Here is a 16557-nt window from a genome sequence, read left to right on the forward strand (position 1 = left end):
CAAAACTTCGACTGACTCTGCGGTGGATTTGCTCTGTTGTGACCCATTACCTGTCTGCATGTCAAGAGTCAGCACTATCTTTCCGTTGGAAGGACCACAATACTTCTTCAGGACTGCATGGAAATCCACTACTTCCGTGTGTATTTTCTTTTACTTCTCAGACTTTGAGAAAAAAAAACCACTGCAATTTTAAAGTGATGAATGATAAGGACTGTGAGAAAATTTTAGCTTTTGACCAACATTGTATCAATAAGTGTTTGCATTCGATTTCTTTGTTAATGTAATTATGAAAAATTTATTCAAATCTGTATCGGCCAGTGCCCAAAACAATTTGTAAAATTTTTTGTGCGGAGCTTGGGGGCTATGTAAGTAGGCTGTTTAGGTTTTTATATTGGTAACGCCACGTAGCGCTCTGTATGGAAATCACTGGCTGTGCTGTGTGCAGTCTGTGGCTGGTTTGCATTGTTGTTTGCTATTGTAGTGTTGGGCTGTTGGCTGTTAATAGCGCGTAGAGTTGCACAGGTGGAGGTGAGCCGCCAGCAGTGGTGGATGTGGGGAGAGAGATGTCGGAATTTTGAGAGTGGACGATTTGGACGTGTGTCCATCAGAAAGAGTAAATTTGTAATATTGGATATCATGGACTGATATATATATAATGACTTTTGAACACTATTAAGGTAAATACATTGTTTGTTCTTTATCAAAATCTTTCATTTGCTAACTATGCTTATCAGTAGTTAGTGCCTTCAGTAGTTAGAATCTTTTATTTAGCTGGCAGTATTGGCGCTCGCTGTATTGCAGTAGTTCGAGTAACGAAGATTTTTGTGAGGTAAGTGATTTGTGAAACGTATACGTTAATGTTAGTCAGGGCCATTCTTTTGAAGGGATTATTGAAAGTCAGATTGCGCTGTGCTAAAAATATTGTGTGTCAGTTTAGTGTTGATCAGAATAAGTAAAGAGAGTAATGTTTGAGTACGTTCAGTTTTGCTCATCTGTTTGAAAAGCAAATAATGTAAGAGGTTTAGCGGCACAGTAATTCATTAATTGTTCTAAGGGTACGTTTCAACAGCTATCAGAATTTCAATAATGACCTCTGTGGATTATCAAAATGAGCACAGCGTGTAGGGTTAAAGCTGAACCCAACCAAAACCCATGCGGTACTGGGTGATCATTCTAGGCTCATTAGCCCGAAATATAGGGAAACCTACTATCGTTAACCCTAAATGGGAAAAAAATATCAATTTCTCTTCTTCAGGAAAGAGTCAATACGAAAATCTCAATTGAACTGAGGACGTAACTGCAGTGTGCAAGAAGGCATCAGCATCTCTTTGTCCTACAAAAGTACAAGAAGCTTTTAGTTCTTGACCTGAAAGAGAAACCTGTAGCCGAGCGGTTCTAGGCGCTTCAGTATGGAACCGCGCGACTGCTACGGTCGCTGGTTCGAATCCTGCCTCGGGCATGGATGTGTGTGATGTTCTTAGGTTAGTTAGGTTTAATTAGTTCCAAGTTCAAGGGAACTGATGACCTGAGATGTTAAGTCCCATACTGCTCAGAGCCATTTGAACCATCCAAATAGGTTTACAGCGGTTTTATCCTACAAGGACTTTCTCAGGTCAACACAAGATGCCTAGAACTGGTTATGAATGCTTGTGTTCGTGATTTCCATGATGTTCGATTCTGTGATCATATTTCACCACCATATCCCCAGCTACCCTCCCTGGGTGCAGATAAGCACAGAAATTTCCACCCCCTCTGCCACGAATAGAATCAACAAAAAGTATCGGCCTTAGCGCAGTTTTTCAGTAGCAGAAGCTCTACTGTGGAATAACCTTAGATATTATCAAAACCGAGTAAAATCTCCACTTTTAGAAGTCAGTTCATCACATCTCTAATAAAGCAACAACAAGGATTTCCATGGTCCCTGTACACAATCATTGCCATTGTGTAGCCTACTTTCCAACCTGATCGTCCTCATTTCTCAGTATTCTTGGCTGATGCGGTCTCTTTAAAATTTCCTTTCCCCAAAACTTGCTGTATCGGAAAACATCATAATCACATGCCATATTTTAGTGGAGTGGCCCCGGCGTTGTTTTAATTTGACGAATAGCAATTATTTTCCAGACTAAAAATTTGGGTGACCCATATAAGACGAGAACCATATTCGAGGCTGGGAACGTATTTGTAACGTATAACAGATTCTTACATCCATGTAACAGCGAAAATATGAGTTAAGTTACTTGAATAACTTCCGGGCGCGACTTCTGGTGCATCCTGTAGATGGTGTAATAATACTTGAACGATATTAATTGTTTGTGGTATATTTATTTTTTCTGTCAGTGTTAAAGCTTATTGGCTTCAGTGGCTTTTACAGAACTCAACTCTGTGCAACGCTGTGTCATATTGACAGGGTGGTGGTTGTAGTAATTGTTGTTCAAATAATTAGTAGTCATGAATGAAAATCGTCACCAAACTTTCTTCAGGCTGTATTAGTTGTCACTACAAAACTACAATCACCACCGTATCCCGTATATATCTGCACAGGTTGATCCAGGATCAATGTGAAACATTAATCAGTACGAACAGATGGTTCAAATGGCTCGAAGGACTGTGGGAGTTAACATCTGAGGTCATCAGTCCCCTAGACCTACGTAAACGTAACTAACTTAAGGACATCACACACATCTATGCTCGAGGCAGGATTCGAACCTGCGACCGTATCAGCGGCGTGGTTCCGGCCATCGCACCCTGCCCAAGACGAACACCGTAGATTAATTTTGTACTATATCGCCCTAAAATATGGCAACTATTTATTAATCTATTACAGTAATCAGTGAAATAATTATGAATTATACGTAAACTATGCGGTGTACTTCGTGACTCTAATTCACGTACACATTTTTACAGAATGAACGGGAAGACTCGCGTTCTAGATCAAAGATTTTACACATTTTAATTATGATTCCAGATGACTGAGTGGAGCCAGAGATTACTATGCACAGATGGCGTTTACCATGTGAATGACCCCTCTACGCTGATACCCTTAATACCACGATTTAAATACAATAACTACTCTGGAATAGACCAAGCACGTAAATATATTATGAACTATACAGTACTGCTGGAATATCTCCTTGTGGTTGCAAATTATTTCTGTCGTTTTTTAAGTCAGTAAGTCTTATAAATTAGTGCGAGAACAATACCGTTCTTTCTACTTCATCCTTGTGAATACTCCACGGTGATGGACCGCCATTTTGTGCTCGGAAAGTTAAATACGTAAGAGTCACTCTGATGAATCGCCACTCAGTTACTGAGATAGCTCTAACAATTATAAATAATACTGATTAGAAAGTATCTGAATATTAATTTGGTGCCAGGAGCTGATGTACGGTAGGGCTGATATGCTAGGCTACTGGGTGCTGCCATGAGTCGTTGTGTTGTGTTGCTTCAGTTATATACAAATGTGTTGTGTTCTCTCCAATGAACACAGTAGAAGGTGGCGCATTGAGTCAGTTTCAGAATGACTCTATGGGAATCGCTTTGAAGATCGCCAAAAGAGTGGCCCAATCAGCAATCTCTGCTTCGCCACGAACGAGGTGGTCTTCCGCGTTGTGGTAAGCGGCGGCCACAGGCAACAACGGGCGGTTCATATTCGGCATTGGTATACCACAGTTCTAGTATGGAGTTCCAGGTTTGTTGTTCGTAGCTACAGTTCATAGTGGAGATCACCCTGGGAAACTTACTCTACAAGTGCAGTCGCCTGTAGCCTTCGCATAGGGACTACAGCGATTGACAGTGTGGCGCCCACAATGGACGTAGTCTTGTTGACATTGTTTTCGGTAATGCACTCCTTGACGGACCACTACTTGTCCACAAGCACATCCGATTAGTTACGGTACAATTTTAGTTAAGTGCCACAGCGCAATAAAGTCTATATGAGTGTGTAATTAATTTGTTTACATTGTTACTGTTGCTGTGTCCTCATTGGAGCACCTAAACCTAACATTACATGTGTGAGCTGTTCTATCCAGATGACTCATACACATTGAGAGAGGATTAGCCACCCTCTCACTATTCTCCATATTCAAGGGTAGAGTTTAATGTCGGTTTTTAACTCAATCCATCGTGTCTGTGAGTCAGTAGGAAGTTATCAGCATGAGCAGGCACTGATGGAAGTGTGTACATTGCTAATACATGCGGGATATTTACCGTGGCTCTGCTTCAAATAGTATTTTACTGGAGTTTAGAACAAGCAAGCGGTTAGATCATTTAACAGTAAATCTGGAAGTAGACGTTTGGGGCTTGGACACCACATTTAACTATTAGGGAAAAAAACATCTTGAAGCACTTACCGAGGCGAGAATACTGGGCACAAGAATTTCCTGCATACAATGCTTTAAGTCGAAGAGGCGGAAAAATGACCGACTTGGACGTACCTTTTTAGGTGCCTCTTGCCACAGCAGGGGCAGGGAGCATAAGAGAAATCTAAGTTGCCTTCCCATTGTGTTACAACATTGTCATAAATGCCCTTAGTGAACAGGGATGTTAGCTGTAGAAATTCACGAGCTTCTATGTTCACTGTGGACCAGATACAGTACTATCGAGGGAGCCATTACATCGTGTCGTCACTCAGCCTGCAGCTTTTTGGGAAGCCTCCGACCTTGAAAGTAATTTTGTAAGGAATGCAACATTTATGGCGGCTCTGGAATGATCTTTGTTGGGACACAAAAGCATTTCATTTAGTTTCAGTTAAGCCTGGGACCCTGGTCAGATATGCGGTAACTTCCAGGTCATCCATATGATGATGTCCACGATTAATGTGTTACTCACTTTGGCGCTATAAGGAAACTCAAAACACGCTACCTAAAGTGACGGTCAAAAAAAAAAAAAATAAATAAATAAAAATAAAAATAAAAATAAAAGTTGGGAGCGCAGTGTCTCCTCCTCTCTGTGTGGGAATTTGCGAGTCAGGGGTTGGCTGCTTCTCCTGGAAAGAGAAGAATATTGTTAACTATGCTTAGGACTGGCCAATGAGTATAGCAGATGAGTTAGAGAGAAGAGTCTCGTGGAGTCTTGCGATTGGCTAGAAATCCTTGTTGGGGCGCTTGCGGGACTGCTTTAGTGGGTATACCAAGGTTTGACAGAAAGTGAGGAGGAGAATCTTGGTCTTCTGATTCAAACTCCAGTCAGGAAAGAGGCTTCTTATTCAGACTCTAGTCTGGAGTGATCTTCTGATTTAGACTCCAGTGTGGAGAGGATTCGGGTCGTGACTTTTATTGTGAGTGTGGTGCACCTGGGACACTTGTTCCGAGAGTGACTTCGCACTACTACTGGTGTTGACTGGGACGCCTGTGGCGAGGACTCGGTTGTAATAAGTTAGACTGGTCCAGGATAAGACCAGCAAACGGGAGTGTTACACGCTGGAATCTGCTTCGATTTAAGGACTTCATTAGAAAGAAATTGTGATCCGTCTAATAGATTGCCAGGCGCAACTTCAGATACTTCGTGCCCGCGATAGGGAATTACAGGTGCTGCACATCATTGCTCTGTAGACGCTGGAACCATGACCATCACCTGAGACTGGAACCAAGAGCATCACCTGAGACAGCGCAACACATCGAGAAAAAGGGGTAGTGTATTGCCGCTGCAGCTTGGTAGGGAAAACGGAATCACAATCGCGCCCCTTGTTCTCATCTGCACCAACGTAGTAAAACTTCTGTGTAGAATAAATACATTGAAGACTTCAGTATTAGATAATTTCAGATTGTGTTATCCATATTTTGTGACAGAGTAAATAGTTCAATAACGCTAAGCTTAGTCTTTGCCAGCCAGCCGCCACCCAGGAGAGTGTTAACTGTTTCTTGCACACGGTGTACGTGTTGCCTCTAGTTAACGTTCTGTTTTGTCATCATGCTTAACATTTATTTTTTTGTCTCATTTTAATTAGTAAGCTTGTCCCATAACTTTTATAAAAGATCAATCCCTTGTTGTAGATCTATCTCTGATCAAAAGTTAACTTAAATAATGACAAGGCCATCATTTCATTAAAACTATTTCAGCATTCAAGTTCATTTAGATTCTAGTAAGTGTGATAACATCTAATGCGGGCTATCAACTACAAACGTAGTGAAAGGACAAGATCAATTTAGCACAGGCAAGGGGCAGGTAGTCAAGTAAAGTCTAGTTAAAGTGACTGCCGTCAGGGCGGCAAGCACAGTTGCCTGTCGCCTTCCAAACCACACCGCAAGTCCAGTGTAGTCTTGCAACATCAGAACGGAATTAGAGTTATGATTGATGCCGCTGATAACTGTTTTCTGCTTTCCGACTTTATGTGTAGACAACAGGGGAAACAGCTCCACTGCGGATTGGGACGTTAAAGGATAAAGCTAACCTAAGTTCAATCCACTGCAGTCCCAGTTACCTTCATTTACGTTATAAACTATATGCAGGGCCTCATTTTCTTTCATTGCGCTGAATTTCTCTGTGCTATGTGACTATATTCTATTTTTTCCGAGTGAGATCGTGTTACGCAGATTGTTGTTTGGGCAGTAGAAATGTACATTCTGCATATTTTCAAAGTATCAGAGGTTATTCTGTCACTACTTACGAGAGTAATCTACACTTCTTTATACAGAGACACACCTTCCAGCGTGAAAAGCACAATTACCCTATCAAGCTACCCATATTACATATGTCGTGCCACAGAACACATCGGTTGATTGTTACAAGTAAGATTTGATTGTTACAAGTAAGATTGCCTCTCAGATGCTCTAAGTCATGCTTTTTTGAAAAAGGCTGAAAATTAGAAAAAACATTTTAATGCCTTTTATCAACGATGATACACTCTTAACTTGTATGTAATCTGTCACGTTGCTGGAGATACCCTACACATTTGTAGCTTTCCATTCCAATTAGTATCTATTAATCATTTCGATCTCTTCCTCATAACGAAGAGAACTCGATACGTTTCGTGATGGCTGTTACGTGGAATAAGTCAGCGCGTGATGCTATGACATATGGACCGTTTTATCATCTGTCTGCATAACGTATTCTGAGAGTCTTGGACTCGGGCTGTTCCATATCATCAAGCTGAGTAATGCATCTTCGTTCGACAGGTGAATAGCCTTCCGTACTTTGAATACCACTCTCTGTTAGAACTTGTTGCTTTTTCATTGCGCCCTTCTCGAAGATGGACATCACTTGCAGAGTGAACTGGATAATTATAAATAAACAACCGGCGATACGAGGACTGCAATATATGGAAATTTCTAAAGACACTCCAAATTACAAGGAATTTAATTAATGCTACATAGGCGACGTAAGGATTTTTCCCGTGATATTCGATGAACGACTCTTATTTTGTTAACATTGTAATTCAGTTTTCGAAACAAGAACAGAGGTGGTACAACGTATAATACTCAAATATACGACGTTTCAGTTCTGTAGGTCTGTAGTTTATTTTCTCGTCATGGTATGGCACTGATTGTATTTACAGAGCCATCGTGATCTATCATCGCTCAATTACTTCACAAATAGCACGGAGATTAGGTGCAAATTCTTCTTGTGTGCTCATATTTCACACGATTACATCTGAAATGAGCTCAGTAAGACTGATCAGCATTGCTTCTGAAAATGTAAAGGCATCAGGCAGTTCTTTTGTTCTTCCCACTGACAATGGCAACAAAACTTTAAAAGTCAAGACACGTTCATAGCATTGTCGACCTTGAAGAAATTTCGCGATGTAAAATGATAGAGGCCGTTAGAAATTCTCAGGAAAATGAGTGTAAGTTATAGGGAAAGAAAGGTAGTATAGAATATGTACAAGAAGCAAGAGCGAAAAACAGGAGTAGAAGACCAACAACGAAGTATTCGGTAAAGGAGTGATACAACGCACATACGCAGTCTTCCAACCCAATTGAAATCTGTACATCTGGACGCAATACCAGAAATAAGGGAAGGTTTAAGGGATCGTTATGAAATTCGAGCTTAAAGGATATCAGTGATAAGATTCTCTAATGACATTTATACCCCTTGCTGGACATCGACTCTGGGGACTACGAATTCGTCGAGGTGAAGTGGTTCTGATAACTTGGGAACAAAATAACACAAAACGGGCGAAGCGATGAGGACACGAGGAAGACACAAAGACAAGCAAGGAGGACATTCTTGATCAAGTCAACGAGTATCAAATATTGGAATTAATTTGAGGAAAAAATTCTGAGAATCTATGTTTTGAATATACCATTCAGGGATATGACAGGTACGACTCTTCGACCAAAAACATCTGGTAAACACCGGTTCTAAAATACATATCTTAAGATCTATAAGAACTTCTTCATCCTCGACACTATGAAACAACTCTTGTACAGCAAGCTCTGTGATTTCCGTATTTTAGGAAGAGAGACGATGAAACAAAACAAAAAAAATGTCTCGTAAACATGGATTCTAAGATGCTCACCTTAATAGCTATACGCACCAGTTCAGTGGAAGTGATGTGATTCAAGCAGCGAAGATCAACAAACGCCCATAGCTCTTAAGGTATAGTGTTTAGAAACCATATTTACTGAAAGTATTTTTCTTGTCTGATCCATACTGCTGTCTCTTATAATATCGAAACCAAAGAGATTATAGTAGCTGAGGTTTGGTTCACAATATTGAAGATGAAGAAGTGCTCATAGCACTTAATGTATGCGTTTTGGAGCCCATGTTTACTTGCTTATTATGCTTGTAATGTTCGTTCGAGCGTTAATCATTCCACCTTGTACAACATTTAATTCTTGATACATACGAAAACAAAGCAAATCACATCGATGTCCATTTGCTACAGATAAAAAACATCATTGATTTTTCCGATTTCATCTTCTAGCAAAGAAAATTAGAGTGGGCTAGTTTCATTTGTCACCAGTGCGACATAACAATTTCGAACCAATCATCAAGAAGGAACACTGCTTACCAGATCTGGAACCGTCACTCAAAAATGGTTCAAATGGCTCTGAGCACTATGGGACTTAACTTCTGAGGTCATCAGTCCCCTAGAACTTAGAACTACTTAAACCTAACTAACCTAAGGACATCACACACATTCATGCCCGAGGCAGGATTCGAACCTGCGACCTAGCGGTCGTGCGGTTCAACCGCTCGGCCACTCCGGCTGGCGGAACCGTCACTGACGTGTATCTGAGCAACTTGATAGCAGACGCCTAACGACCATTAAATCGAACATCTCTCTTGACCCGTGATTCGACTTTATGTGAAGATAAGTAAATGATGTGTGACGACAGTCATTCGTATCAGGCTGGGACACGGATATTATTCGTCACAACTAAACAGAAAAAAAAAAATTCTGTGGTTGGTCCCGGAAAATATTTAAAGACTGTCACTGAATTGGTTAATGAACAGGACAACGGGGTGCCATAGACAATGCCGGAAACCGTGATATCGAAGCAGGAACCGTTTGCCGACACATGTCTGCGCATTCGCATCTACTACATGGTATATCCCGAATACTTCACTGTATCACTACGTTTGACAGAGAGAATGAAGCAGAAATGTTTAGTGTTCAGTTTAATGTAACACGAAATGGCGCTGAGTGTTATACGAAACACAGTTCTCATAAAACATGTGCGGAACTGTTCGCGCTCCGCAAGAGTTGATGGACGTGTTTTGGGGAAACCTTAGCAAAGTTTTCAATGCATAACTGAGTCGCTAAATGGTTGGAAACGAGTTCTGTAGCGAATACAAACCGTTGCTAACCGGGAAGAGTCCAAACATCAACTAAACGCCGGCCGAAGTGGCCGTGCGGTTAAAGGCGCTGCAGTCCGGAACCGCAAGACCGCTACGGTCGCAGGTTCGAATCCTGCCTCGGGCATGGATGTTTATGATGTCCTTAGGTTAGTTAGGTTTAACTAGTTCTAAGTTCTAGGGGACTAATGACCTCAGCAGTTGAGTCCCATAGTGCTCAGAGCCATTTGAAGCCATCAACAAAACACTTGTCGACTGATTCGCCTACAACAATGTCAAAAAGGAATCCAAATCCCGTTTATCTATGCAAGTTGTAATTAAGAGATCGTCTGGTCGAAATATTATCAGAAATGACCTGGGTTTGTGTAAATTTTCTGTCATGTATGAATCAAAGCGTCTTAACGCACTTTTAAGTGTTGAGTTCGGAAGTGGTTTCTGAATAATGTGGATTCAGGACTTTTGGAGTCTCACTTTTATCTTTTGTTTGCAATCTGCTTTAAACTGCCTGCCTGTGTGAACCGAAATAACATCCACCATCATTCATCAGAAAATCTCCTTTAGTACTCTGGAAAGTCTTTGAATACTTCCAAGGCTGGTGTTCGGTGTACAATGTTTTGGCTCTTAACACGATTCTATCAGCGAACTGTTAAAGCTAACCAGTATGTCCAGAAACAGTTTAATGCATATGTGGATCTAGTAAGAGAACATGAACGATTGTATAGGTATTTTCAAGAGTGCGGAATCCATTGTCTTGACAAAGCTGTGAGGTGTGCTTGAGGTGTTCGGTGAGCAGAGGACTGTCAGCCGAAGTAGTGCAAATTTCTAGCCATCGCGATCGCCTGATCTCTGTTGTAGTCTCTCAGAACAGAAACAGTCTGTTGTAGTGATTTCTAGGTTTGGAGCAAATTGAAACGTTAAGTGAACTCAAATGATCCTCACACACTGGAAGAGCTGCAGCAGAACACTGCATACAGTACTGCTGCTGTCCCTCAGACAGAGGCGCTAGACGTGACTCACAATATGACGAGCACAGTGCTGCAACGACGTCAATGGAGGCCATGTTCAGCATCTGTACATTACCTCTGTACACGCGCATTAAGAAGGTTCAATCATGTGTCAGCTGTACTTCAACATATCGTCGAGACTAATTTCACTTAGCCCATCCCGTACAAGGAAGCACAAAAAGTATTGTATAGGAAGTTGACTGCAAACGATTCACATTTACAATGTGTGGCAAGGGGCGCGCTTGGAGCGGTAGCAGCAGTAGCAGTTCTCTGATACAGAGTAATTTAGTTTAGTTTGTGTTTTTTTTTTTCACGTACTTCTGCAAAGGGTTCAAATACATACGTGTAGTTTTTAGCAAATTATCCTAAGCTTTCGTTTTTGCGTAAATCTTAGTGTATATCCTTCTGCGAGCCGGATCCCTCGTGTAATTTTCCGTCGTCAGAAACACCTCGTCAGGTCTTTAAAGTCTCTACCTTTAAATCTCCTGTGTCCTCGGAGTCTTTTGCGACTGCATACACAAATAAAACGTTCTCGGTTTTCCGGCCGCTTCAATTCGAATAAAATCCTCGAGCTTACGATGGCGGACATGGCCATCAAAAGCTCAAGGATTTTATTCGAATTGACGCGGCTGGAAAACCGAGAACGTTTTAAACCTCCTGTTAGCACACAGCATGTAGCTTAGATCTATGCATTGGAGTTTGCGTATTTATTCGCTGCAGCAGCTTTTTGATAAGCAGGGCTTCTTGTAAAAAGTAACTCTTGATACATAAATTTTCAGTAGAGAAATTTGTATCCGTTTTACGAGCTTGTGCATCTTGCAGCCTCAGGCTATAGTGAGAATGCTGCAGAGCAGATTTTAGTGTTTGTTTTTTTCTCTTCGTTACATTTTGCGTACATTCCATCCTGAGCATCTCCACAGTTGGGTAATTTTCTATTTTGCTAGGTCTGCTGATACTTTCTAAGTTAATCTTGACTGCTTTGTTTGAGTTTTTCGAGATATTACTTTCAGTTTTTTACACAGTACGATATGACTAGGGGGACTGCGCTTGTGGTTGAGCGGACACAAGAATTAGTTGCTGTCCTAAACAACTGGAAGCTGCGTTGGCTACGGTCTACAGGTTTCCGGTTAATGCTCAAAGCTGCGGCGACACTGGGGCGATGGTAACGAGACCTGCGACCCCTTTGGTGTAGTTGGAATCTCCTTGTGATCTGGTTCTCTCCGTGTCTTCCGATACGCAACATCTGACCATTCTGTCCTCATTCGATAGTGAGTGGCGGACAGTGATGGGTTCGCGTGACACTGCGTCGAAGACGAAAGAGGGGACGGGCACTACAACTGGCTCCTTACGCCTTAGAAACAGGTACGCGGAGCTACCAGTATTGATAACACTGGTCTACACTCATTTTCTTGCCAAGGATATTTGAGTGGCTTTAGGATGGGTTAGTGGTGCTGAGGACGAATATAGCAACCATTTATGCAGTTTGGCTCTAGTTTTTGAGATAATGCATGATTTATTCAAAAAATTAGAAAAAATTGCTAATACTGAACTCGAGCGCTACAAACTACAATGAAAAAAGAAAATAATCTTTATAAATAGCTTCTATGAAAACCTGATAGGCATTTGTCCACGTATAAAACATAATTGAAAAGTTTCTCTATAAGTATATCATTTTCCGTCCATGACGAACCGCTTCCTGCACGCTTTCCTTTTATAGGTCTCTTCAGAACAGTCACGTTGCAGATTCCAGCAATAATCTGCCATCATATGCCTGTCCCATCTTCCTTTATATCTTTCCTCTATTCCTTTCATATCTTGATGGAACCGCTCTCCTTGTTCCTCACTGAAATCACCTAGATTACGAGGAAATCGATCCAAGTGGCTGTGAAGGAAGTGCAATTTTATGCTCATGTTAGCTCCTAAGTTTTGAAAGTTAGTGAGCATGTTTTTGACGAGTTCCTCGTAATTGGGAGCTTTATGATTGCCCAAAAAACATTTTACAACAGCGACAAAACTGTTCCAGGCCGATGCTTCAGTGACAGTCATGACACTTGTAAAATTGGTATCGTTGATGAGCCTGCGAATTTGAGGACCATCAAATATTCCTGCCTTAAGTTTTTCACTACTGAGTCCAGGGAACGTATTGCAGATGTATGTGAAGCAATTACCATTTCTGTCTAAAGCTTTGGTGAATTGCTTCATTAGTCCTAACTTAATATGTAATGGTGGAAGAACAATCTTGTCCCTACTAACCAGAGGTTCATTAATGATGTTTGCTTCACCAACAGCCATATGTTCCCTTGGAGGCCATGTTTTCTGCTTCCAATGTTCGTGCTTTGCCCTACTATCCCACATGCAGATAAAACATGGGTGCTTTGTGTATCCACTTTGTTGTCCAAGCAAGAAGTTCACCAAATCAACAGAAATCAACCACTGGTGCTGCATATACTGAATTTTCTGCAGAACCATCTTGATGTTAGCATATGCTTCACAAAGTTTTGTTGAGTGGGCAATTGGAATAGATGCGTAACGATTGCCATTGTGTAGGAGAACACATTTTAAACTTCTAGTGGAACTGTCTATGAAGAGACACCAGTCCTCTGGTCTATATTCTGGCAGCCCCAATTCAAGAAAAACTCCAGGTATATTGCTGCAATACACTATAACCTCTTCTTGGTTGAAGTATGGAAGAAGGTTTTCTTCTCTCGTCCGGTAAGCTGTTATTTTAACACTTGGATGAAGACAGTTCTTTTCCTTAAGCCTGGATGCTAAGAGTTCTGATGCTTGCTTTGAAAGATTGAGTTCTCGTATCAAGTCACTGAGCTCCTTCGGGTCGAACTGCTGGGGTTGTGTCTCACGTCCTTCGTATTCCGAACCACTACTTGTACATTCCTCGCCGTGCACCTCGTCATCTGATGATGTTAGCGTGGGTAATGTTGTGAAGGTTGGTACAGGAACATCGTTGCTGTGCACCACCGGTCTTCTTGCTGACTCCAAATCGGGATATTCCCACTTTCGTTTTTTGAACCTATTAAAACCTTTCACATTAACAATGCAAAAATAACAATCATCTGTATGGTTCTTCTGCTCTCGCCATACCATAGGCACTCCGAAGTTTAAGCTTTTCCTTTTTCGTTTTGTCCACTGCCGTAAGCACTCCACACAGCATTTACGAACTTTATGGGGTGCCCACGCCTTGTCTTGATCTCCAAGTTTAATTCCGAAATATGCCAGATACGCTTCCTTCACAAAAGGAGTTATATTCTTCCTGTTCTTTTGAAGAACGTATTCACCACAAATGTAGCAGAACTCATCTGGATGGTTCACGCAAAGACGGCGTGAAGAACTCATTTTTTCCTAAAACAAAATTGCACAAATACTACATATTATGCAGAACTTTCTTGTATTTGCATGTCAATCACATCCAACAAACATCATTAATTGTTTTGTGTGAAATGAATACTCACCTCTTATTTGCTACGTCACTATGAAAAGGTTCTATCTCCTTGAAGCTGCACTGCACATGTGTGTGACTTTCGACCATCGCCATTTTTCTTGTTTACGCTGAACGCTACCTATCGGCTGTTGCGGGGATTACCTCGGCCAACAAATGAATGTCGAGTACCGCCGAATTCAAATCTGCACAACCCTCAATATCTTCAACACACGCACCACACAACAGGACTGAACACATGCTGACAGTGTGATGTTTGCATGATGTAATCCTCAACCACACAGATGCACTCCCTGAGCACAATTGTTTAATAAAGATAGTACAATATCACTAATTAAAAACAGGTAGCAAATACATTACACCATATATGGACCCTGCAGTCGATATTATCCACATGAAACTCTCATTTCCACAAATAACCTATATCTCAAAAACCAGAGCCAATTTGGAAAAAGTACAAATATACTCGGAATGAGTATCATAACAATATCCCATTTTCGTTCAAACTTCCCTGGCAATGAAAAAAAAAATTTATTTTGTAGAGCTGTGTAATAGTTCTGAACCAACACAGGCCTCTCCTTTTGGGCCTGCGACCGATTCTCCTGCCCAGTCCGGACAAGTTCAAAGGGTAGGTAAGTGAGTCATTGGCAAGTTCAAATGGTTCAAATGGCTCTGAGCACTATGGGACTCAACTGCTGTGGTCATAAGCCCCCTAGAACTTAGAACTACTTAAACCTAACTAACCTAAGGACAGCACACAACACCCAGCCATCACGAGGCAGAGAAAATCCCTGACCCCGCCGGGAATCGAACCCGGGAACCCGGGCGTGGGAAGCGAGAACGCTACCGCACGACCGCGAGATGCGGGCCATTGGCAAGTCGAACATGAAGTGGGTGATGGGGCCCTTCACGTAAATAGCACCCAGGGCGGGAAAGAATGCCACCGTGCGCTCAATATATTTCCCAGACGAGGCCCTGCCAGTGGTTATCGAGCGCACTGGGGCAACCAGCTGCAAATAGTGGCACATGTCACCATGAATGACACCTGAGGCCATCCTCGGCTCCTCTCGTCAGTTTGCTGATTTGGTGAAGGCAACTAGCATCGCACGCGGGGTGCAGTGTAAGGTGTCTATTAGTAGCTTCGGCCGGCCAGTGTGGCCGTACGGTTCTAGGCGCGTCAGTCTGGAACCGCGTGACCGCTACGGTCGCAGGTTCGAATCCTACCTCGGGCATGGATGTGTGTGATGTCCTTAGGTTAGTTAGGTTTAAGTAGTTCTAAGTTATAGGGGACTGATGACCACAGATGTTGAGTCCCATAGTGCTCAGAGCCATTTGAACCATTAGTAGCATCGTACCCAGGGTCGATTGCGGTCCTCTCGTTTGGAGCAGAGCGGAAGGTCTAAACCGGAGGCTCATACGGTTCTGTAGAGGTATCGGATGCGAATTTCTTGACCAGTGCTATCGGTGGAGAATCGTAGTGTTTCCGTTAGTAGATCAAGCGTGCACTATACTTAAGTGAGTACATGGCACTTGTTTTCTTTTTAGGTTAGAGAACTGCTACCACCTCCCTACCCCCCTCGTGATCAGACATGAACTGCCTGTCAATATCTAAATTACATCAGCCACAGTGTTCTCTGAGAATGCTCGTCCTCTAAGATCGGATATTAGTAAACTGCAGGATCATCCAAGGAAGGGTTCCAGAATCGCTTATAACTACTGATCACTTGTTGAAGGTTATAATGCCCAGATAGAATTAGGAGCAGAAAGAAAGTTGGTTCAGACCGGAAGTGATTAGCAACGAAACCCTAATTTAGATATTTTGTAAGAATAGATTAGTTGCCAGTGGTGGAGGCGTATTTATTGCAGCAAATATCTTGATAATATCTAGCAAGGTTATGACAGATGCCGAAAGTGAATTAACCTGGTTGAAGTCAAGCGTCAAAAGTAGGTCAAAATGGTAATCGGATGCTTTTGTAGATCCTCTGGGTTATGGCTGTAGTGCTGGAGCACTTCATAAATAATAAACAGAATATCGTTCATAATTTTCCTGGTCATATTATTACAGTCCGGGGGGGTGGGGGGGGGGGTGGGGAGTGGGGACAGGGAGAGGGGCTGAAGGACTGGGGGGGAGTTGGTAACTTCAGCATGTCCGGGTATATTGCGAGAGTCGTCAAAACTACTGCCACAGACAGAGATTCGTATGACATTATTCTGAATGTCTCGTCCGAAAATTACTTTGAACAGGTAGTTAGAGAGAAGAAACTCGTGAAGCTAGCGTCTTAGACCTCCTAGCTACAAACAGATCTCAACATACCGAATAGGTTAATGCAGAGGAAGGTATCAGTGATCAAAAGGCTGTAA

Source organism: Schistocerca cancellata, chromosome 8 (assembly GCF_023864275.1).
Source record: "Schistocerca cancellata isolate TAMUIC-IGC-003103 chromosome 8, iqSchCanc2.1, whole genome shotgun sequence".
In the NCBI taxonomy this organism is placed as follows: Eukaryota; Metazoa; Arthropoda; class Insecta; order Orthoptera; family Acrididae; genus Schistocerca; species Schistocerca cancellata.